At 41.3% G+C, this 15329-nt stretch overlaps 1 non-coding gene across 1 annotated transcript; it reads right to left on the bottom strand.

The window, feature by feature from the left end:
- Window positions 1–8679: 8679 nt before the first annotated feature.
- Window positions 8680–8786, bottom strand: LOC141662985 (small nucleolar RNA R71). Its single transcript, XR_012551080.1, has one exon. It is a non-coding gene; the product is annotated as a small nucleolar RNA R71 (small nucleolar RNA).
- Window positions 8787–15329: the final 6543 nt, after the last annotated feature.

Below are 15329 nucleotides of genomic sequence, written 5' to 3'. Positions count from 1 at the left end.
CAATTTTGATGCCATCACTTATAATTTGTCTAACATGAACGATAAATTCATAATTTTAGTAAGTATGTTTTGTGGGAAATAGGGTATAAGTTAGGAGATATTGTTAAGAGAAAGAAGAAAGTTTACTATGTTAGATTTTTAATGATGATCGCTAACCATGTGCATGAGAAGTTAAGTATCTTGACCCCAACAAATCAAATGAAATGTTGGGTACAAGATAAAAGAATTATTGATGATCTTAACAGGGTCAATTACTTCCCAAATACACCTCTGGTTTATTTTCCAGTTATTGAACAGGCTCAAGTAAGCCATGTAACCACTTCCCTTTCAACCTCTATCCAACCTCCATCTTCTTTGCCTTCTGTAGCTATGGCATCTGTGGAAATGACACAACAGATGCCTACCCAAGCTGCAAAACCCAAAGTCTCTAAGTCCAAGGCTAAGAAACCACACTCCAGGCTCTCTCAAAAGAGGCTAGTTTTAATAACTACTACTACTACAACTTTGGGGAGTGAACAGGGTAGTGAGGCTGGTGAGGGAAGGGGTGAACATCAGAGAAACCCCAAGAATAAGGAAGGTGAGGTTAGTGCTGTCCAGCTAAGCCACACCACAGTTTCTCAACAAACTGTGGTGATTAATAAGGAACTAAACACATCCCTAGTTGCATCCTCCCAAAAGGATGTAACTATTGAAAAGAGCTTTCCTCCAAGAGCACAGTACAAGAGGGATAGGGACACAATCACTTCACCAAACACTTATACCAGAAAGAAGAAATCAAAAACAATTGGGGGTGCATAGGGCACACACATTGTGCAAACTGCAGTCTCAGACTCAGTTAACACTAATTTTCAAAGTCAGTTTGATGTGCCTTCAACTTTTCGGGAGGCACAACCAATTAATCTTCAAATTGATACAGAACAAACACCAAACTCTCCCACTATATCTCTGGATGTGGACATGATCAACACATCAATTCCTGATTCTCCTTCTTTAACCCTCAAGGAGAAGCCAAAATCTACTGCAAGTGAGCATCCTCTTCTAGAGGATTTATTGGCTAACTTGCCTATTCTTTCAAGTGCAATTGTGACTTCTGTAGAATCTCTCAAATCAATCACTACAGATTCCACAATTGTATCATCTTCCACCATTTTCACTTATGTTTCCTCTATGGATATTGTTCATCCGTTGAGTAGTAACTCTCTTTCAACGGATGTGCTTCACAGCAGTCATCCGTTGATATCAACAATTAGTATTTCAACGGATCTTCCTCATCCGTTGAAATCATCTGCACCACTTGAAAATCAAATTATTACTACAAGTGTAGATGAATCACTGGTTGTTGAGTCACTTTTAGGACTGAGGGCAGGGTGTGAAATGGGTGAGGGTCAGAGTTGCACTCTGGAAAAAGGAGAGGAATTGAGTGAACAATTGCAGACCATTTCTTCAGGTCTGGCAAAAGTGAGTGAGAGGAGTCCCATCTTAGATGGTGAAGGTGAGGGTGTGAGGGTGGGAAGCCAAGGGGAGCCCTTGATGCAAGAAAAGAGAGATCAAGAGAGAAAAGCGGGTACGCAGGAAGTGTCCATTGCAAGTTAGTCAATGAGTGTCAATGAGGATGAAAGGAGTATACAATTTTAGCAAGAATATCAAGCTGTTATTGATTCTATCTCCCTAGAGGCTGAGACGTTTACTCACCCTAATCCAGCCATTCAAGTTTTGGCTGGACAAGGAAATGTGACAGCAGAACAAATGATACATTTGGTGCATACAACCCAATCCATGCAAAGGGCTAAGGATGCCATCACAGCTCTTCCTGAAGGGGCTGGTGATGACTTTGAATATGCTGATCAAGATGAGGATTCTGAAGACAGTGAAGAGGATGTTATCCCTGGATGGCCCAGTTGGATGTTCAAGAAATACTGTAGCACTGATCATCTTCAGAAGACTCTCATGGACTTAGTGACAGATATATAGGAGGCTATTCAAGAATCTAATAATGCCAGTACAAAGAAGTTGCTAAAATTTTATCTCAACTCTCTCCAATTGCACAAAATTCAAGGAGCAAAGCAAGATCAAGATCTGCAAATCCTAAGACAAGAAATATCTGATGTGAAGAGGGATGTGTATGCAAGGCTGGATTCAAAGCTTCCTGAAACTACAATGACCAACATAGCAGCTAGACTCAAAAAAGATGTTGCTGACTCAAGGAAATTTGAGTCATTGGATTCAAGACTTGGAAAAGTGGAGAAATCAGTGGTTCAAATCCTAGAAAATCAGGAAAAGCAAACAGCCTTGCTGCAAAGTCTAGTGACTGCACAACTCTCCAACCCTAATCAAATTGAGGCTAACAAAAAGGGGGAGAAAATGCAAGGGGCAAACACTCAACTCATTGAGGGGGGGCCTAGAAGTAAGGGGGAGTCTGTGCACATTCAAGTCATAAAAGTGATAGTTCCAGAGATCACTTTTCCATCCAAGCCACTAGATGACATAGATCTGATCAGAATTGCAGCCACAGAGCTAGCAATGAAAGAAAAATGGAAGCAGGTGGATGCCAACATTGAGAAGAATTATGGATAAATAAAGAAGCCAAATGAAGTGTTCAGTCTCACTTCAAAAGTGAGGTCCATATATGTTAATGAGATGAGTTTGGGGAGTCTTAAGAAGGGCCAATCTTCAAGGGTAAATTTGGCTGACTTTATATTGAAACCAAAGGTGAACTATCCAAAGAAGTCAACCAAGAACCCTATTGATCAAATTTATAAAACCCCCAAACCTGATGAGAAGAAGCTGTTAGGAAGGTCCATTGCTTATCACAAGGATCCAACAGGCTCTGTTATGAAGAAGAGAATTGCTAAGATTTATAGGAATGGGAAAGAGATTTATGTGGAAGCTGGACACCCACAGTTTGCAGGTGCCAAAAGAGAAGAGAAGGTGTGTCTTAAGAAAGAGAAAAGAAAAGCTACTCTAGAAGCCAAGAAACTTGCTAAGGCATCTGAAATCAAATCTACTGAAATTCATGCACTAGAGTCTACACCTGTGATAGATGAAAAAGCAATAGAACCAGAGCAGAAGAAGACACTAAGGGTGAAGAGTAGGCCAAAGAGAAAGATAAATTGGAATGTTGAGGATGACTACATTCCTAAAGGAGCTGCAACCTCAAGTCAACCCGCTTTTCCTACTCCAGTGCAAGCTGAGTTTGTAGTCTATCCAGATGTGAACATACATGGTGAGCCAATAGTGCCAAAGGATGAGCCTATTGACTGGGATAACTTGCCATTACCAAATCTCAACATTCCTCTCTTCAAGAAGCCCAGGAAAACTAAACAAAGAGCAAATAAGACAGTCAAGCCAATCAAGCTCAAGACCAAGACTCTAGCAAAGCCTACACCTCCAGTCAACAAAGCATACTTGCTGCACATCTGTGACATCAAGGAGATTTCAGACATTACTCTCTATCTGGATGATCTAGACGAAGTGAGAGCAATAGAATCCTTCAAAAATCTACCAGAGAGATTAGTGTTCAGATACAAGGGAGGAAAGGAGCTAGGGATGGGCATTTCCCCCGCCCCGCCAGACCCCGATCCGATCCCCGCCCCGAACGGGGCGGGAAATCGGGGATTTTTTCGGGTACGGGGCGGGGATCGGGGAGATAGGTATAAAAAAATCGGGGATCGGGGCGGGGACGGGGTTTAGTATCTCCCCGCCCCGATCCCCGACCCCGAATCGTATTTTAAATAAAAATAATATTGTATAAATATAAATATCTCAAATAAATATTGAAATATATATATATATAATATATATTATTATTTTCAATTTCTTATCTCCTAAATGATTTAATTTTACTTATCATGATATTATTTTATTATAATAATATTATTTTTGTTGATTATTATCCTAAAAATAAATATTAATTCAAATTAAAGTTAAATATTAATATTAAATTTTAAAGAAAATCTATATATTATGATTTATTATGTGACTTTTTATTAAAAAAATATTATTTAAAATTTATATTTTATTAAACAAAAAAAATAAAGAAATTCCCCGAATCCCCGCGGGGATCCCCGTTCCCCGGGGTGGGTTCGGGGATCAGTTTTAGGTTCGGGGATCGGGGGCGGGGATAGCACTCCCCGACCCCGAAGTGACCCGATGGTCATCCCTAAAAGGAGCACACCCGGCATCTGCACAGGATACTATTGAAGGCTACTCAACATTGGTGAAGATCTACTCCTCTTTCACAAAAAAGGAAGGCTTCAACAGTGTTGCCAAAAAGGAGATCCTCAACCAAATTGAGAAGATAATGAAGAGCTGGAGGGAACCAAATGCACTTCTAAGAATCATGAATATCCCTTGGACAGGAGCCAAAGTGCATCTCAGACCTTATTGGATGATGGAATTCAAGGATGCAACTAACTGCAGAAGATTTTTCAGACTAGAGGATCAACTAAAGATTGCTAATAATGAGACTCTTCTTGAAATGCAAGGACCCCTTGATACATCTAACGAGGATGAGGCAGAATTCCACAGGCAACTTCAACATCAGATTGAGGAAAATAATGCTAAGTCTGGAAGAAGATCAAGACACTCAAGGAAATGAACACACTTGCTCAGGCTAGAGGAGCACCTTGAAAATCTGATTGTAAGACTCATCTCAAAGACTCTTTGTTTATTTGAATAAATCGGTAGCACTTGTAAAAAGCCCATCAGTAAAGCTAAGTTGACTAAGCTTAATGAGAAATATGGATCAGTATCCAAGAACTTTGTTCCAGGAGAATCAAGTCAAGTGAAGGAAAAGAAAGTGATGAATGTAGGGCACCTGCCAGTGAAGTTGAAAGAGAAGATGGAGATGATGGGTTTAATTACAAAGATAAAGAGAAAGAGTAATAGGAATGGTAAAGTGGGAATTAACAAATATAACAACTACACACCTGACAAATATGCTCCTAGAAAATTTTGTGTCAAATGTGGTAGTGCTAATCATTTATCTGTTAATTGCAAAGTTACTTTTCTACGAATGAAGTCTGGAACATTTCAACGGATGAACCTTGGAGTATTTCAACAGATCATCTATGGAGTTTTAAAAAGGAGATGTTGACAGTGACTTGACATTCACATGGGTTGATTAGATGCAAATGGAAAATGGCAGCCTGTAATCAGGTTTTGGAGAACAAAGTAACATTTCCATTTATATGCTTACTCGAAGGTTTAATCAAGCTCAAGAATAGAGAAATGAAGAAGATAAGTGATTAGGCATTATAGGATTTTGTTTTATTAGTTTGTTTTATTCACTTGTAACTTGGTAGTATATAAACCAAGAGAAACATTGTTAAATGTATGCATTCTAGATAGAGAAATAGTCCAGGAAATATTCAGAGTAATTTCTCTACAGTTTGTATTCAACTTTGTAAGCAGCTGTGTTCATTTTGGAAACACAGAGTTCTCCATCTATAATATATCTCTGGTGGATCAAGTTTAATCCACCAGAAAGTTTTTAAACTTCTTAGTTTGATTACTTTCTTTTAGATTATATCTTGTATTCGATTCCGCATTCTTCTATCACTTAGAGATATTTTGTGTAAAATTGTAAATCAAGAAAAAATAGCCAGAATTACATCCAACCCCCCTTTTGTAATTCTTGTTGGATTGTTTGGGAATAACAATTGGTATCAGAGCAAGCTCTTGAAGCACAAAGAGTTTAAAGATCACAACAGCCCAACAAGATGAGCAGAAAAGATGTTGGTGTGAAGATTCCATTTCTGGACAAAGACAACTATCACCACTGGAAGGTGAAGATGCACCTGCATCTCCTATCTCAGGATGAAGCCTATGTTGATTGCATAGAGAGAGGTCCTCATGTACCAATGAGGGTTGCTACTGGAAATGAACCCTCAGTTCCCAAACTAAGAAATGTATGGTCTGAGCCTGATGTTGAGCAAGTCCACAAGGACAAGAAAGCCATGAACTTCCTGTTCAATGGTGTTAATGCTGACATGTTTGATAACATCATTAACTGCAAGAAAGCAAAATATGTTTGGGAGACCATCCAGGTTATCTGTGATGGTACAGAACAAGTGAGGGAGAACAAGATGCAACTCTTGATCCAGCAAAATGAGCATTTCCACAGTGAAGAAAGTGAGTCTCTCACGGACATTTTTAGCAGATTTCAAAAACTGTTGAATGCTCTCAAGTTGCATGGAAGAGTCTACCAAACTAAAGATTCCAACCTTAAATTTCTGAGATCTCTTCCAAAGGATTGGAAACCTATGACAGTTTCTATAAGAAATTCCCAAGATACAAGGATTACACTCTTGATAGACTGTATGGGATTCTGAAAACCCATGAGCTTAAAATAGAGCAAGATGAACAGATGGAAAAAGAAAGAAAAAGGGAGGAGCATTTTCGTTGGTAGCAAGTCAAGAGAAAGAGAAGGAGATAAATGATGAAGCTGTTGAATCTGCACCAAACCCTAGAGTTTGTGAAGGCAAGGGAAAGGGACTAGTAGCTGAGATAGAGGATCAGGTGTGTCAAGATGATATGGATGAGATAGATGAATGATAAGTGGCATTTTATACCACTTCATACGTCTTAAAATGGCTTAAATTGGTGTCTTGAAATCAAGTATTTTGTGTATTTGATGCGTTTTTCTAGTGTTTATGCATTTCAGGGTATTAGTTGCATTTCGGAGGAGGAATCATCAAGAATAAGCCTTGGCATGTGTTCACCATTGAGAGAGGAAAAGAACGGGCAGATTACGGCGAAGAAACGGAGCAAACCTGGAATTTTTCTAGTAGGGTCCTGCGCGCCCGCACAGCAATGCTGAGCGGCCGCGCAGCAGCCTTGCGCGCCCGCGCAGAAATGCTGAGCGGCCGCGCAGTGTCGGGGAAAAAGCTGAATTATTTTAGACTTCTACTTCTGTTTGGCTTCCAACTTCTATGTAATCTGAGTTTTATGGGACTATTATATAAGTAGATTTGAGACGTTTTCACAAAGAGTATTAAGGAGATTATGTTTTAGATTGTGTTTTGCGCGAGAAGCGAAGGAGATAAGGAAGAAGACCGATTTAGCACACTGCAGCAAAGAGGAAGCATATTTTTGTGATTCTTGTTTCGTTGTAACGTTGGATGCTAGTTTTCTTGCTTTGACTTATTTACTCTTGTGACGTACTCTGTTTTAATATAATTAGTTTAGTTATTATTTTCTTGTGTTGTTTATCATGATTTTATATGAACCCATGATGGCGATAAGTTCTATTATGGGCTAATCGTGATCATGGGGTTGCAACGGATTTATTATGGAATTCTTTAGTTAATTGTTTAATACTTTAGTGTGTGATGATTGCATGATATCTAGTATTGGTTGTGCGTATTCGTTTTATGTGCGTTGCGAACATATAAGATAGGGTGTTAATCTCTTGTGAAGCGACGGTGGATCTTGAGATTTAGAACTTGCCATGCTAGCATAGGTTCATGTACGTTGTGCATGATTAGTGGGTAATTCTAACAATTTTATTTGCCCTATGTAATCAAAAGGAATAACTTGTGCTTAAATCGTTGTGTTGTCAATTTCTGTAGACATATAGGAACTCAACATAATTGATGACTATTCAACTTCTATCTTAATTGTGGATGTTTGATAGAATGGTATTAGTACAATGAAAGTTGGCTTTTATCAGTTTCGTGTTATTCGATTAATGTCATCACTGTCACATGCTAAAGGTAATAACAATGGCTATAGAAGGAAGTAATAATGAAGTTGTGATCTCATGAGTGTTTTATTATTGATAAATTGAAGTGTTAGTTAAGTGGTTAATTAAGTAGTTAATTATAGTTAATATTTAATCAACAATTTTAAGTGTTATTATCTTAACATTGAGAAGTAATCATACATTGGTGAGTGAGTTTAATTAGACAATAACTTAGTCTGAGTCTCTGAGGGAACAAACTAGAAAGTATTCTATATTACTTGCGAACGCGTATACTTGCGTGAATATTAGTGCGTGATTTCGCCCTAACAAGTTTTTGGCGCCGCTGCCGGGGACTCGGCGTATTTGTTTAGTTTATGTACTTACCATCATTGGTCATTAGGACACAGTGATTAGGACATAGTAGTTACTTACTCTTTTCGGTTGTGTTTCAGGTACTTTAGCAAGCGTTTATGCAAACTCGTTCTCGTGCTCGCAAGAGGACCTTAGATACAGCTGAAGAGAAAGACGAAGTTCTTGATACTCCGGAGAAGTTAGATTTTGAGGATTCGGATTCAGGAACTGAGAAGAAAGAACCAGTAAACATGGGAGATCGTATTGTTCAAGCTGATCCAGCTCTTATGGATTTTTCTCGGCCTAAAATTGATGACATTCAGTCAAGCATCCTTCATCCGGCTATTCAAGCTAACACCTTTGAGATCAAGCCGGGCACTATTCAGATGGTGCAGAATTCTGTTTCTTTTGGAGGAGCGGCAACTGAAGACCCCAACATGCACATAAGGAATTTTATCGAGATCTGCAGCACTTTTAAGTATAATGGTGTGACTGATGAGGCTATTAAGTTGAGGCTTTTCCCATTCTCACTGAGGGATAAGGCTAAAGACTGGTTACATTCTGAACCAGCCGGGTCCATCACTATGTGGCAAGATCTTGTGCAAAGGTTTATGGTGAAGTTTTATCCAATGGCAAAGACTGCTGCTATGAGGAGTGCTCTTAATCAGTTTGCGCAGCAACCTACAGAATCTATGTGCGAGGCTTGGGAACGCTACAAGGAAATGTTGAGAAAATGTCCACATCATGGAATGCCGGATTGGATGGTAATCACTGGTTTTTATAATGGTCTGGGGGCCCAATCTCGGCCCATGCTCGATGCAGCAGCTGGAGGCGCCTTATGGGATAAAAGCTATACTGAGGCGTACAATCTTATCGAGACGATGGCTGCAAATGAGCATCAAAACCCAACTCAGAGGATGACGGCAGGTAAGGTAGCAGGTATTCTGGAAGTTGATGCAGCCACCGCTATTGCAGCCCAGCTCCAAGCGCTATCAATAAAGGTTGATTCTTTGGCTACGTATGGAGTTAATTAAATAGCTATGGTTTGTGAGCTTTGTGCAGGTTCTCATGCTACGGATCAATGTTCTCTTGTCAATGAATCTGTTCAGTATGTGAATAATTATCAGCGACAACAGCAGCCTGTGCCAGCGACCTATCATCCTAACAACAGAAATCATCCAAATTTCAGCTGGGGGAATAATCAGAATGCTATTCAGCCACCATATCAGCAAGGAGTGAGTAAACAGTTTAACCCACCTGGATTTCAGCAACCACAGCAGTATGCTACAAGACAATCATATCCTCAACAGGGAAGTGCAGCTGCACCTACTAGTGCTGATTTTGAGGAACTTAAGCTGTTGTGCAAGAGTCAGGCGGTTTCTATCAAGACCTGGCACTCTTCCCAGTGACACGGAAGTACCAGGCAGGAAGGAAGCTAAAGAGCAAGTCAAGGCTATTACCTTAAGGTCTGGAAAAGTAGCTGATGCTGAAAAGGCAAATGAAGTCGAAGCTGAAGTTAGAGATGAAGAATCTAAGCAAAAGGAGAAAGTGGCGGAACCAAAGAAGACTACTGTTGAACACACTCTTCCTGAGGCTAATACAGGGGAGAAACAGCTCTATCCTCCACCACCTTTTCCTAAGGGATTGCAGCAACAAAAGCTGGATAGACAGTTCGGGAAGTTTCTGGATGTGTTCAAGAAACTTCACATCAATATACCTTTCGCTGAGGCTCTGGAACAAATGCCTAGTTATGCGAAGTTTATGAAGACTATTCTTTCAAGGAAGGTGAAACTGGATGACCTTGAAACCGTTGCTCTCACGGAAGAATGCAACGCTGTTCTGCAGCAAAAGTTACCACCAAAACTGAAAGATCCAGGAAGCTTCACCATTCCTTGCACCATTGGCAATCTAACTTTTGACAAGTGCCTTTGTGATTTGGGAGCAAGCATTAATCTGATGCCATTGTCGATCTTTAAAAAGCTGGATCTGCCTGATCCAAAACCCACATACATGTCGCTACAATTGGCTGACCGTTCCATTACTTACCCAAGGGGCATAGTTGAGGATGTGCTCGTCAAGGTGGATAAGCTCTTCTTTCCTGCTGATTTTGTTATTCTGGATTTTGAGGAAGATAAGAAGATTCCCATAATCTTGGGGAGGCCTTTCTTGGCTACTGGCCGTACCTTGATAGATGTGCAAAAAGGGGAACTTACTATGCGGGTTCAAGATCAGGATGTGACCTTCAACGTATTCAAGGCAATGCAATTCCCTACAGAAGATGAGGAGTGCTTAAAAGTGGATGTGATTGATTCTGCGGTTACTTCGGAACTCGATCACATGCTAATGTCTGATGCATTGAAAAAGGCCTTAGTGGGGGAATTTGATAGTGATGATGAAGATAGCAACGAGCAATTACAATATCTGAATGCTTCTCCATGGAAGCGAAAGCTCGACATACCATTTGAATCTCTTGGTACTTCTGACCTTAAGAATGCTGAAGGGAAACTCAAACCATCAATAGAGGAAGCACCTATCTTGGAGCTCAAACCATTACCTGAACACTTGAGGTATGCTTTTTTAGGTGATTCATCTACATTACCTGTTATTATTTCTGCTGACCTTTCAGGTAGTGAGGAAGACAAGCTCTTAAGGATTTTGAGAGAATTCAAATCGGCTATAGGATGGACCATAGCAGACATCAAGGGGATAAGTCCTTCATATTATATGCATAAAATTCTGTTAGAGGAAGGTAGTAAGCCAACTGTGGAACAACAGCGAAGACTGAACCCGATCATGAAGGAGGTGGTGAAGAAAGAAATTCTGAAATGGCTAGATGCAGGCATCATTTATCCTATTTCTGACAGCTCGTGGGTGAGCCCCGTGCAATGTGTACCTAAGAAAGGAGGTATCACTGTGGTCGCAAATGAAAAGAATGAGCTCATCCCTACTCGAACAGTTACAGGATGGAGAGTATGCATGGATTATAGAAAATTGAACAAAGCCACAAGGAAGGATCACTTCCCTCTCCCATTCATTGATTAAATGCTTGACAGATTGGTGGGACATGAGTATTTTTGTCTTCTGGATGGTTATTCCGGGTATAATCAGGTTTGTATTGCACCAGAGGATCAGGAAAAGACTACCTTCACTTGTCCATTTGGCACATTTGCTTTTCGAAGAGTTTCGTTTGGGTTATGTGGCGCCCCGGCCACCTTTCAGAGATGTATGATGGCTATATTCTCTGACATGATTGGAAATAACGTCGAAGTGTTCATGGATGACTTCTCCGTCTTTGGACACTCATATGATGAATGTTTGAATAATCTGCGCGCCGTACTCAAAAGATGCGTGGAAACTAATTTGGTGCTTAATTGGGAGAAATGTCATTTTATGGTGCGTGAAGGCATTATCCTTGGGCATAAGGTCTCTAGCAAAGGTCTGGAGGTGGACAAGGCCAAGGTGGGAGTCATTGAAAATCTTCCCCCACCTAATTCGGTGAAAGGAATCCGTAGTTTTCTCGGTCATGCGGGTTTTTATCGGCGATTCATCAAGGACTTTTCAAAGATATCTAAGCCGTTGTGCAATTTACTTGAGAAAGATGTGCCTTTTAAATTTGATGATGAATGTTTGGCAGCATTCGAGACTCTCAAGGAGAGTTTGATCACGGCACCAGTTATTACAGCACCAGATTGGACAGAACCGTTTGAGATGATGTGTGATGCGAGTGACTATACGGTAGGTGCAGTTCTGGACAGCGCAAGAAAAATCTCTTCCATGTGGTCTACTATGCGAGTAAGACTTTAAATGGGGCCCAATTGAACTACACCACTACTGAGAAGGAGCTTTTGGCTATAGTCTTTGGCTTTGAGAAATTTCGATCTTATCTGCTTGGTACGAAAGTAACAGTATTCACTGATCATGCAGCTATTCGCTATCTGGTTTCTAAGAAGGATTCGAAGCCGAGACTCATTCGTTGGGTGCTTTTACTTCAAGAATTTGAGTTAGAGATCAAAGATAGAAAAGGTACTGAGAATCAAGTAGCTGACCATCTCTCTAGGTTGGAGAATCCCGATTCTACTTCACAAGATAGGACGTTAATCAATGAATCTTTTCCGGATGAGCAGTTGTTTGCAATTCAGGAGGAAGAACCATGGTTTGCAGATATTGTAAACTATCTTGTCAACAATATAATGCCGCTTAATTTGACATCCGCTCAAAAGAAGAAGTTTCTGCATGAGGTGAAGTGATATATGTGGGATGAACCATATTTGTTTAGACAGGGAGCTGACCAGATCATCAGGAGATGTATCCCGTTCTGTGAGACGGAGGGGATATTACGAGACTGCCATTCCACGGTTTATGGTGGACACTATGGAGGTGAGAAGACGGCAGCTCGTATTCTGCAAGCAGGTTTTTTCTGGCCTACTTTGTTCAAGGATGCTCATCAGTTTGTTTTAAGGTGTGATCGTTGCCAAAGAGTGGGAAATTTGTCAAGGAAGGATGAGATGCCATTAAATGTGATGCTTGAAGTCGAGGTCTTTGATGTGTGGGGAATCGATTTCATGGGGCCTTTTATCTCGTCTTGCAATAATCAGTACATCTTGCTGGCAGTCGATTATGTCTCAAAATGGGTCAAAGTTAAAGCTTTACCGACAAATGATGCAAAGGCAGTGCTAAATTTTCTTCATAAGCAAATTTTCACAAGGTTTGGAACGCCTCGGGTAATCATAAGTGATGAAGAATCGCATTTTTGCAACCGTAAGTTCACTTCTATAATGCAGCGTTATAATGTGAATCATCGAGTAGCTACTGCCTATCATCCGCAAACAAATGGTCAAGCGGAAGTGTCTAACAGAGAGATAAAGCGCATTCTAGAGAAGGTTGTTTGTCCGTCAAGGAAGGATTGGTCTTTAAAGCTCGATGAAGCTGTTTGGGCTTACAGATCAACATACAAAACTCCACTTGGGATGTCACCGTTTCAGTTGGTGTACGGTAAGGGATCTACCAGCGGAGCTTGAGCATAAGGCCTACTGGGCATTGAAGAAATTGAACCTGGATTTAGATGCAGCTGGTAAGAAAAGAATGCTTCAGCTTAATGAACTTGATGAATTTCGACTTCAAGCGTACGAGAATAACAAAATGTATAAGGAAAAGGTGAAGAGGTGGCACGATAGGAAGCTACATCCTAAGTTATTTGTGCCAGGGCAGCAAGTTCTGTTATTCAACTCTCGGCTCCGACTTTTTCCTGGAAAGTTGAAATCAAGGTGGTCTGGACCTTTTATTGTCAAAACTGTGTTTCCACATGGAGCGGTGGAAATTTTTTAGAATGATTCGGACCAAGCATTCAAGGTTAACGGTCAGCGGTTGAAGCACTACTATGGGGACATGGCAAACCGAGAGGTGGTTAATGCCATTTTGTTGACTACTTGAGAAAGGTACGGAACGTCAAGCTAATGACGAAAAAGAAGCGCTGCGTGGGAGGCAACCCATGAATTGTTGTTACAGGAATCCTTAGAAGTTAATAACCTATCCAAAAACACAAAAAAATCAGAAAAAAAGGGCTGAAAAAATATTTTTCCAGAGACCCTCTGCGCGCCCGCGCAGCTATGCTGAGCGGCCGCGCAGCTTGCTGCGCGCCCGCGCAGAAATGCTGAGCGGCCGCGCAGGGGTCGAGTTCCAGAAATTTTTTTTTTTACAGTTCAGAAAAAAAAAACACAAAAACCCATCACAGCCCATAAACCCACGAATTCTTTTCCCATTACCCCATGATTTTATCCCTCAACCCCACTCCTAATCTAATTTAACCTACTCCACACCCTATATATACATACACCTATCCCACATATCTCCCACAAACTTCCTACACTTAAACCCTCTCATAAACATCAAAAATCAGTTCTTACACACTTTTATTCACAAATCAATGGCACCCAAGAGAGCACGCACTATTGACAGCAGCAGCACAGTTCCTACTGCTGATTCATCAAGGGGTACTGCTGCAAGGCCTCGGTTAACTGACAGAGCTGCGGAGGAGGAGTACACTAGGCTGTTGGGGAAGCCGATTCTGAAGGAGAGGGGGTTTTTACCATCAGGGAGGGATGGTGAGTTGTTACCCGTGATTGCAGAGAAGGGGTGGATAGCTTTTTGTGAGTCACCCGAAGCAGTACCGATGAGTGTTGTTCGTGAGTTCTACGCGAACGCGAAGGCTGAAAAGAATGGGTTTTCTGTAGTTCGTGGGCTGACGGTTGATTATCATCCTGCGGCGATTCGCCGTGTGATTGGACAGCGAGAGAGGAAGCCCGAGGAGGAGAATTGGAATGAAAAGACTGCTGAGGATTTTGACTTGGATTTGATTTGTGCGACTCTCTGTCGACCGGGCACAGTTTGGAACCGCAGTCCAGCCAATAATGAGTATCGTCACTTTCCGGCGATCGCCATGAACAGGTATGCCCGTGCATGGAATGCATTTATATGTGCTAATATTTTGCCTTCTTCACATGCACACGAGGTCACAGTTGAGAGAGCACAGTTGTTGTGGGGAATTCTGAATGAGGAATACTATGTGGACCTTGGTGAGTTTATCTACCAAGGAATTCTGAAGTTTTTGAGGGGAGCAAAGCATATGAACATCCCTTATGCATCCACGGTTACGAAGCTATGCCGAGCAGTAGGAGTGAACTGGCCGGCTCATGAGCAGTTGCAGTTGCCAGCAGCTCTGATAGATTCTGGCACTCTAAATGGGATGCAGGAGTGGACCGGTGGTGAGCCTGAGGAGCATGGGCTGGGTTATCATCTTCCAGGAGGGCGTCCAGCACGAGGTGCTACTATGGCTAGGCCAGGGCGTGGTGAGGCTAGTTCTTCGAGAGCTCAGGAGGGAGCTGGGATGGGTGATGCCCAGTATAGGAGGCTTTCACGGCGGATGGATGCCATGTATGAGACGCAGAGCAGGTTTGCTCAGGAGCTCACCCTTGCGTTAGGGACTGCTTTTCGAGGCCTTGGAGCTGATATCCAGTGGCCAGTTTTTGGTGAGGACTCTGCATACCCGCCGCCTGATACTCCACCCACTGAGGGTGATGATGATGATGACTCCGAGTAGGTATACCCTGTGTTCCTTTCTACTACATTCACTGGGGACAGTGAAGATTTTAAGTTTGGGGGTGGTAGTTAAGGAATATTTTGTGTGTGTCATATAGCTGCATATTCATGATAGTTAGTTCATATAGTTGCATAATTTTTGCCATATAGTTTTTTTTATATAGCTTTAGTTGTTTGTCATATCATATAGCTCATGCAT

This window comes from Apium graveolens, chromosome 5 (genome assembly GCF_009905375.1).
Source record: "Apium graveolens cultivar Ventura chromosome 5, ASM990537v1, whole genome shotgun sequence".
Lineage (NCBI taxonomy): Eukaryota > Viridiplantae > Streptophyta > Magnoliopsida > Apiales > Apiaceae > Apium > Apium graveolens.
Note: the sequence above shows the minus strand (reverse complement) of the source record. Positions and strands in the feature narration are given on the sequence as shown.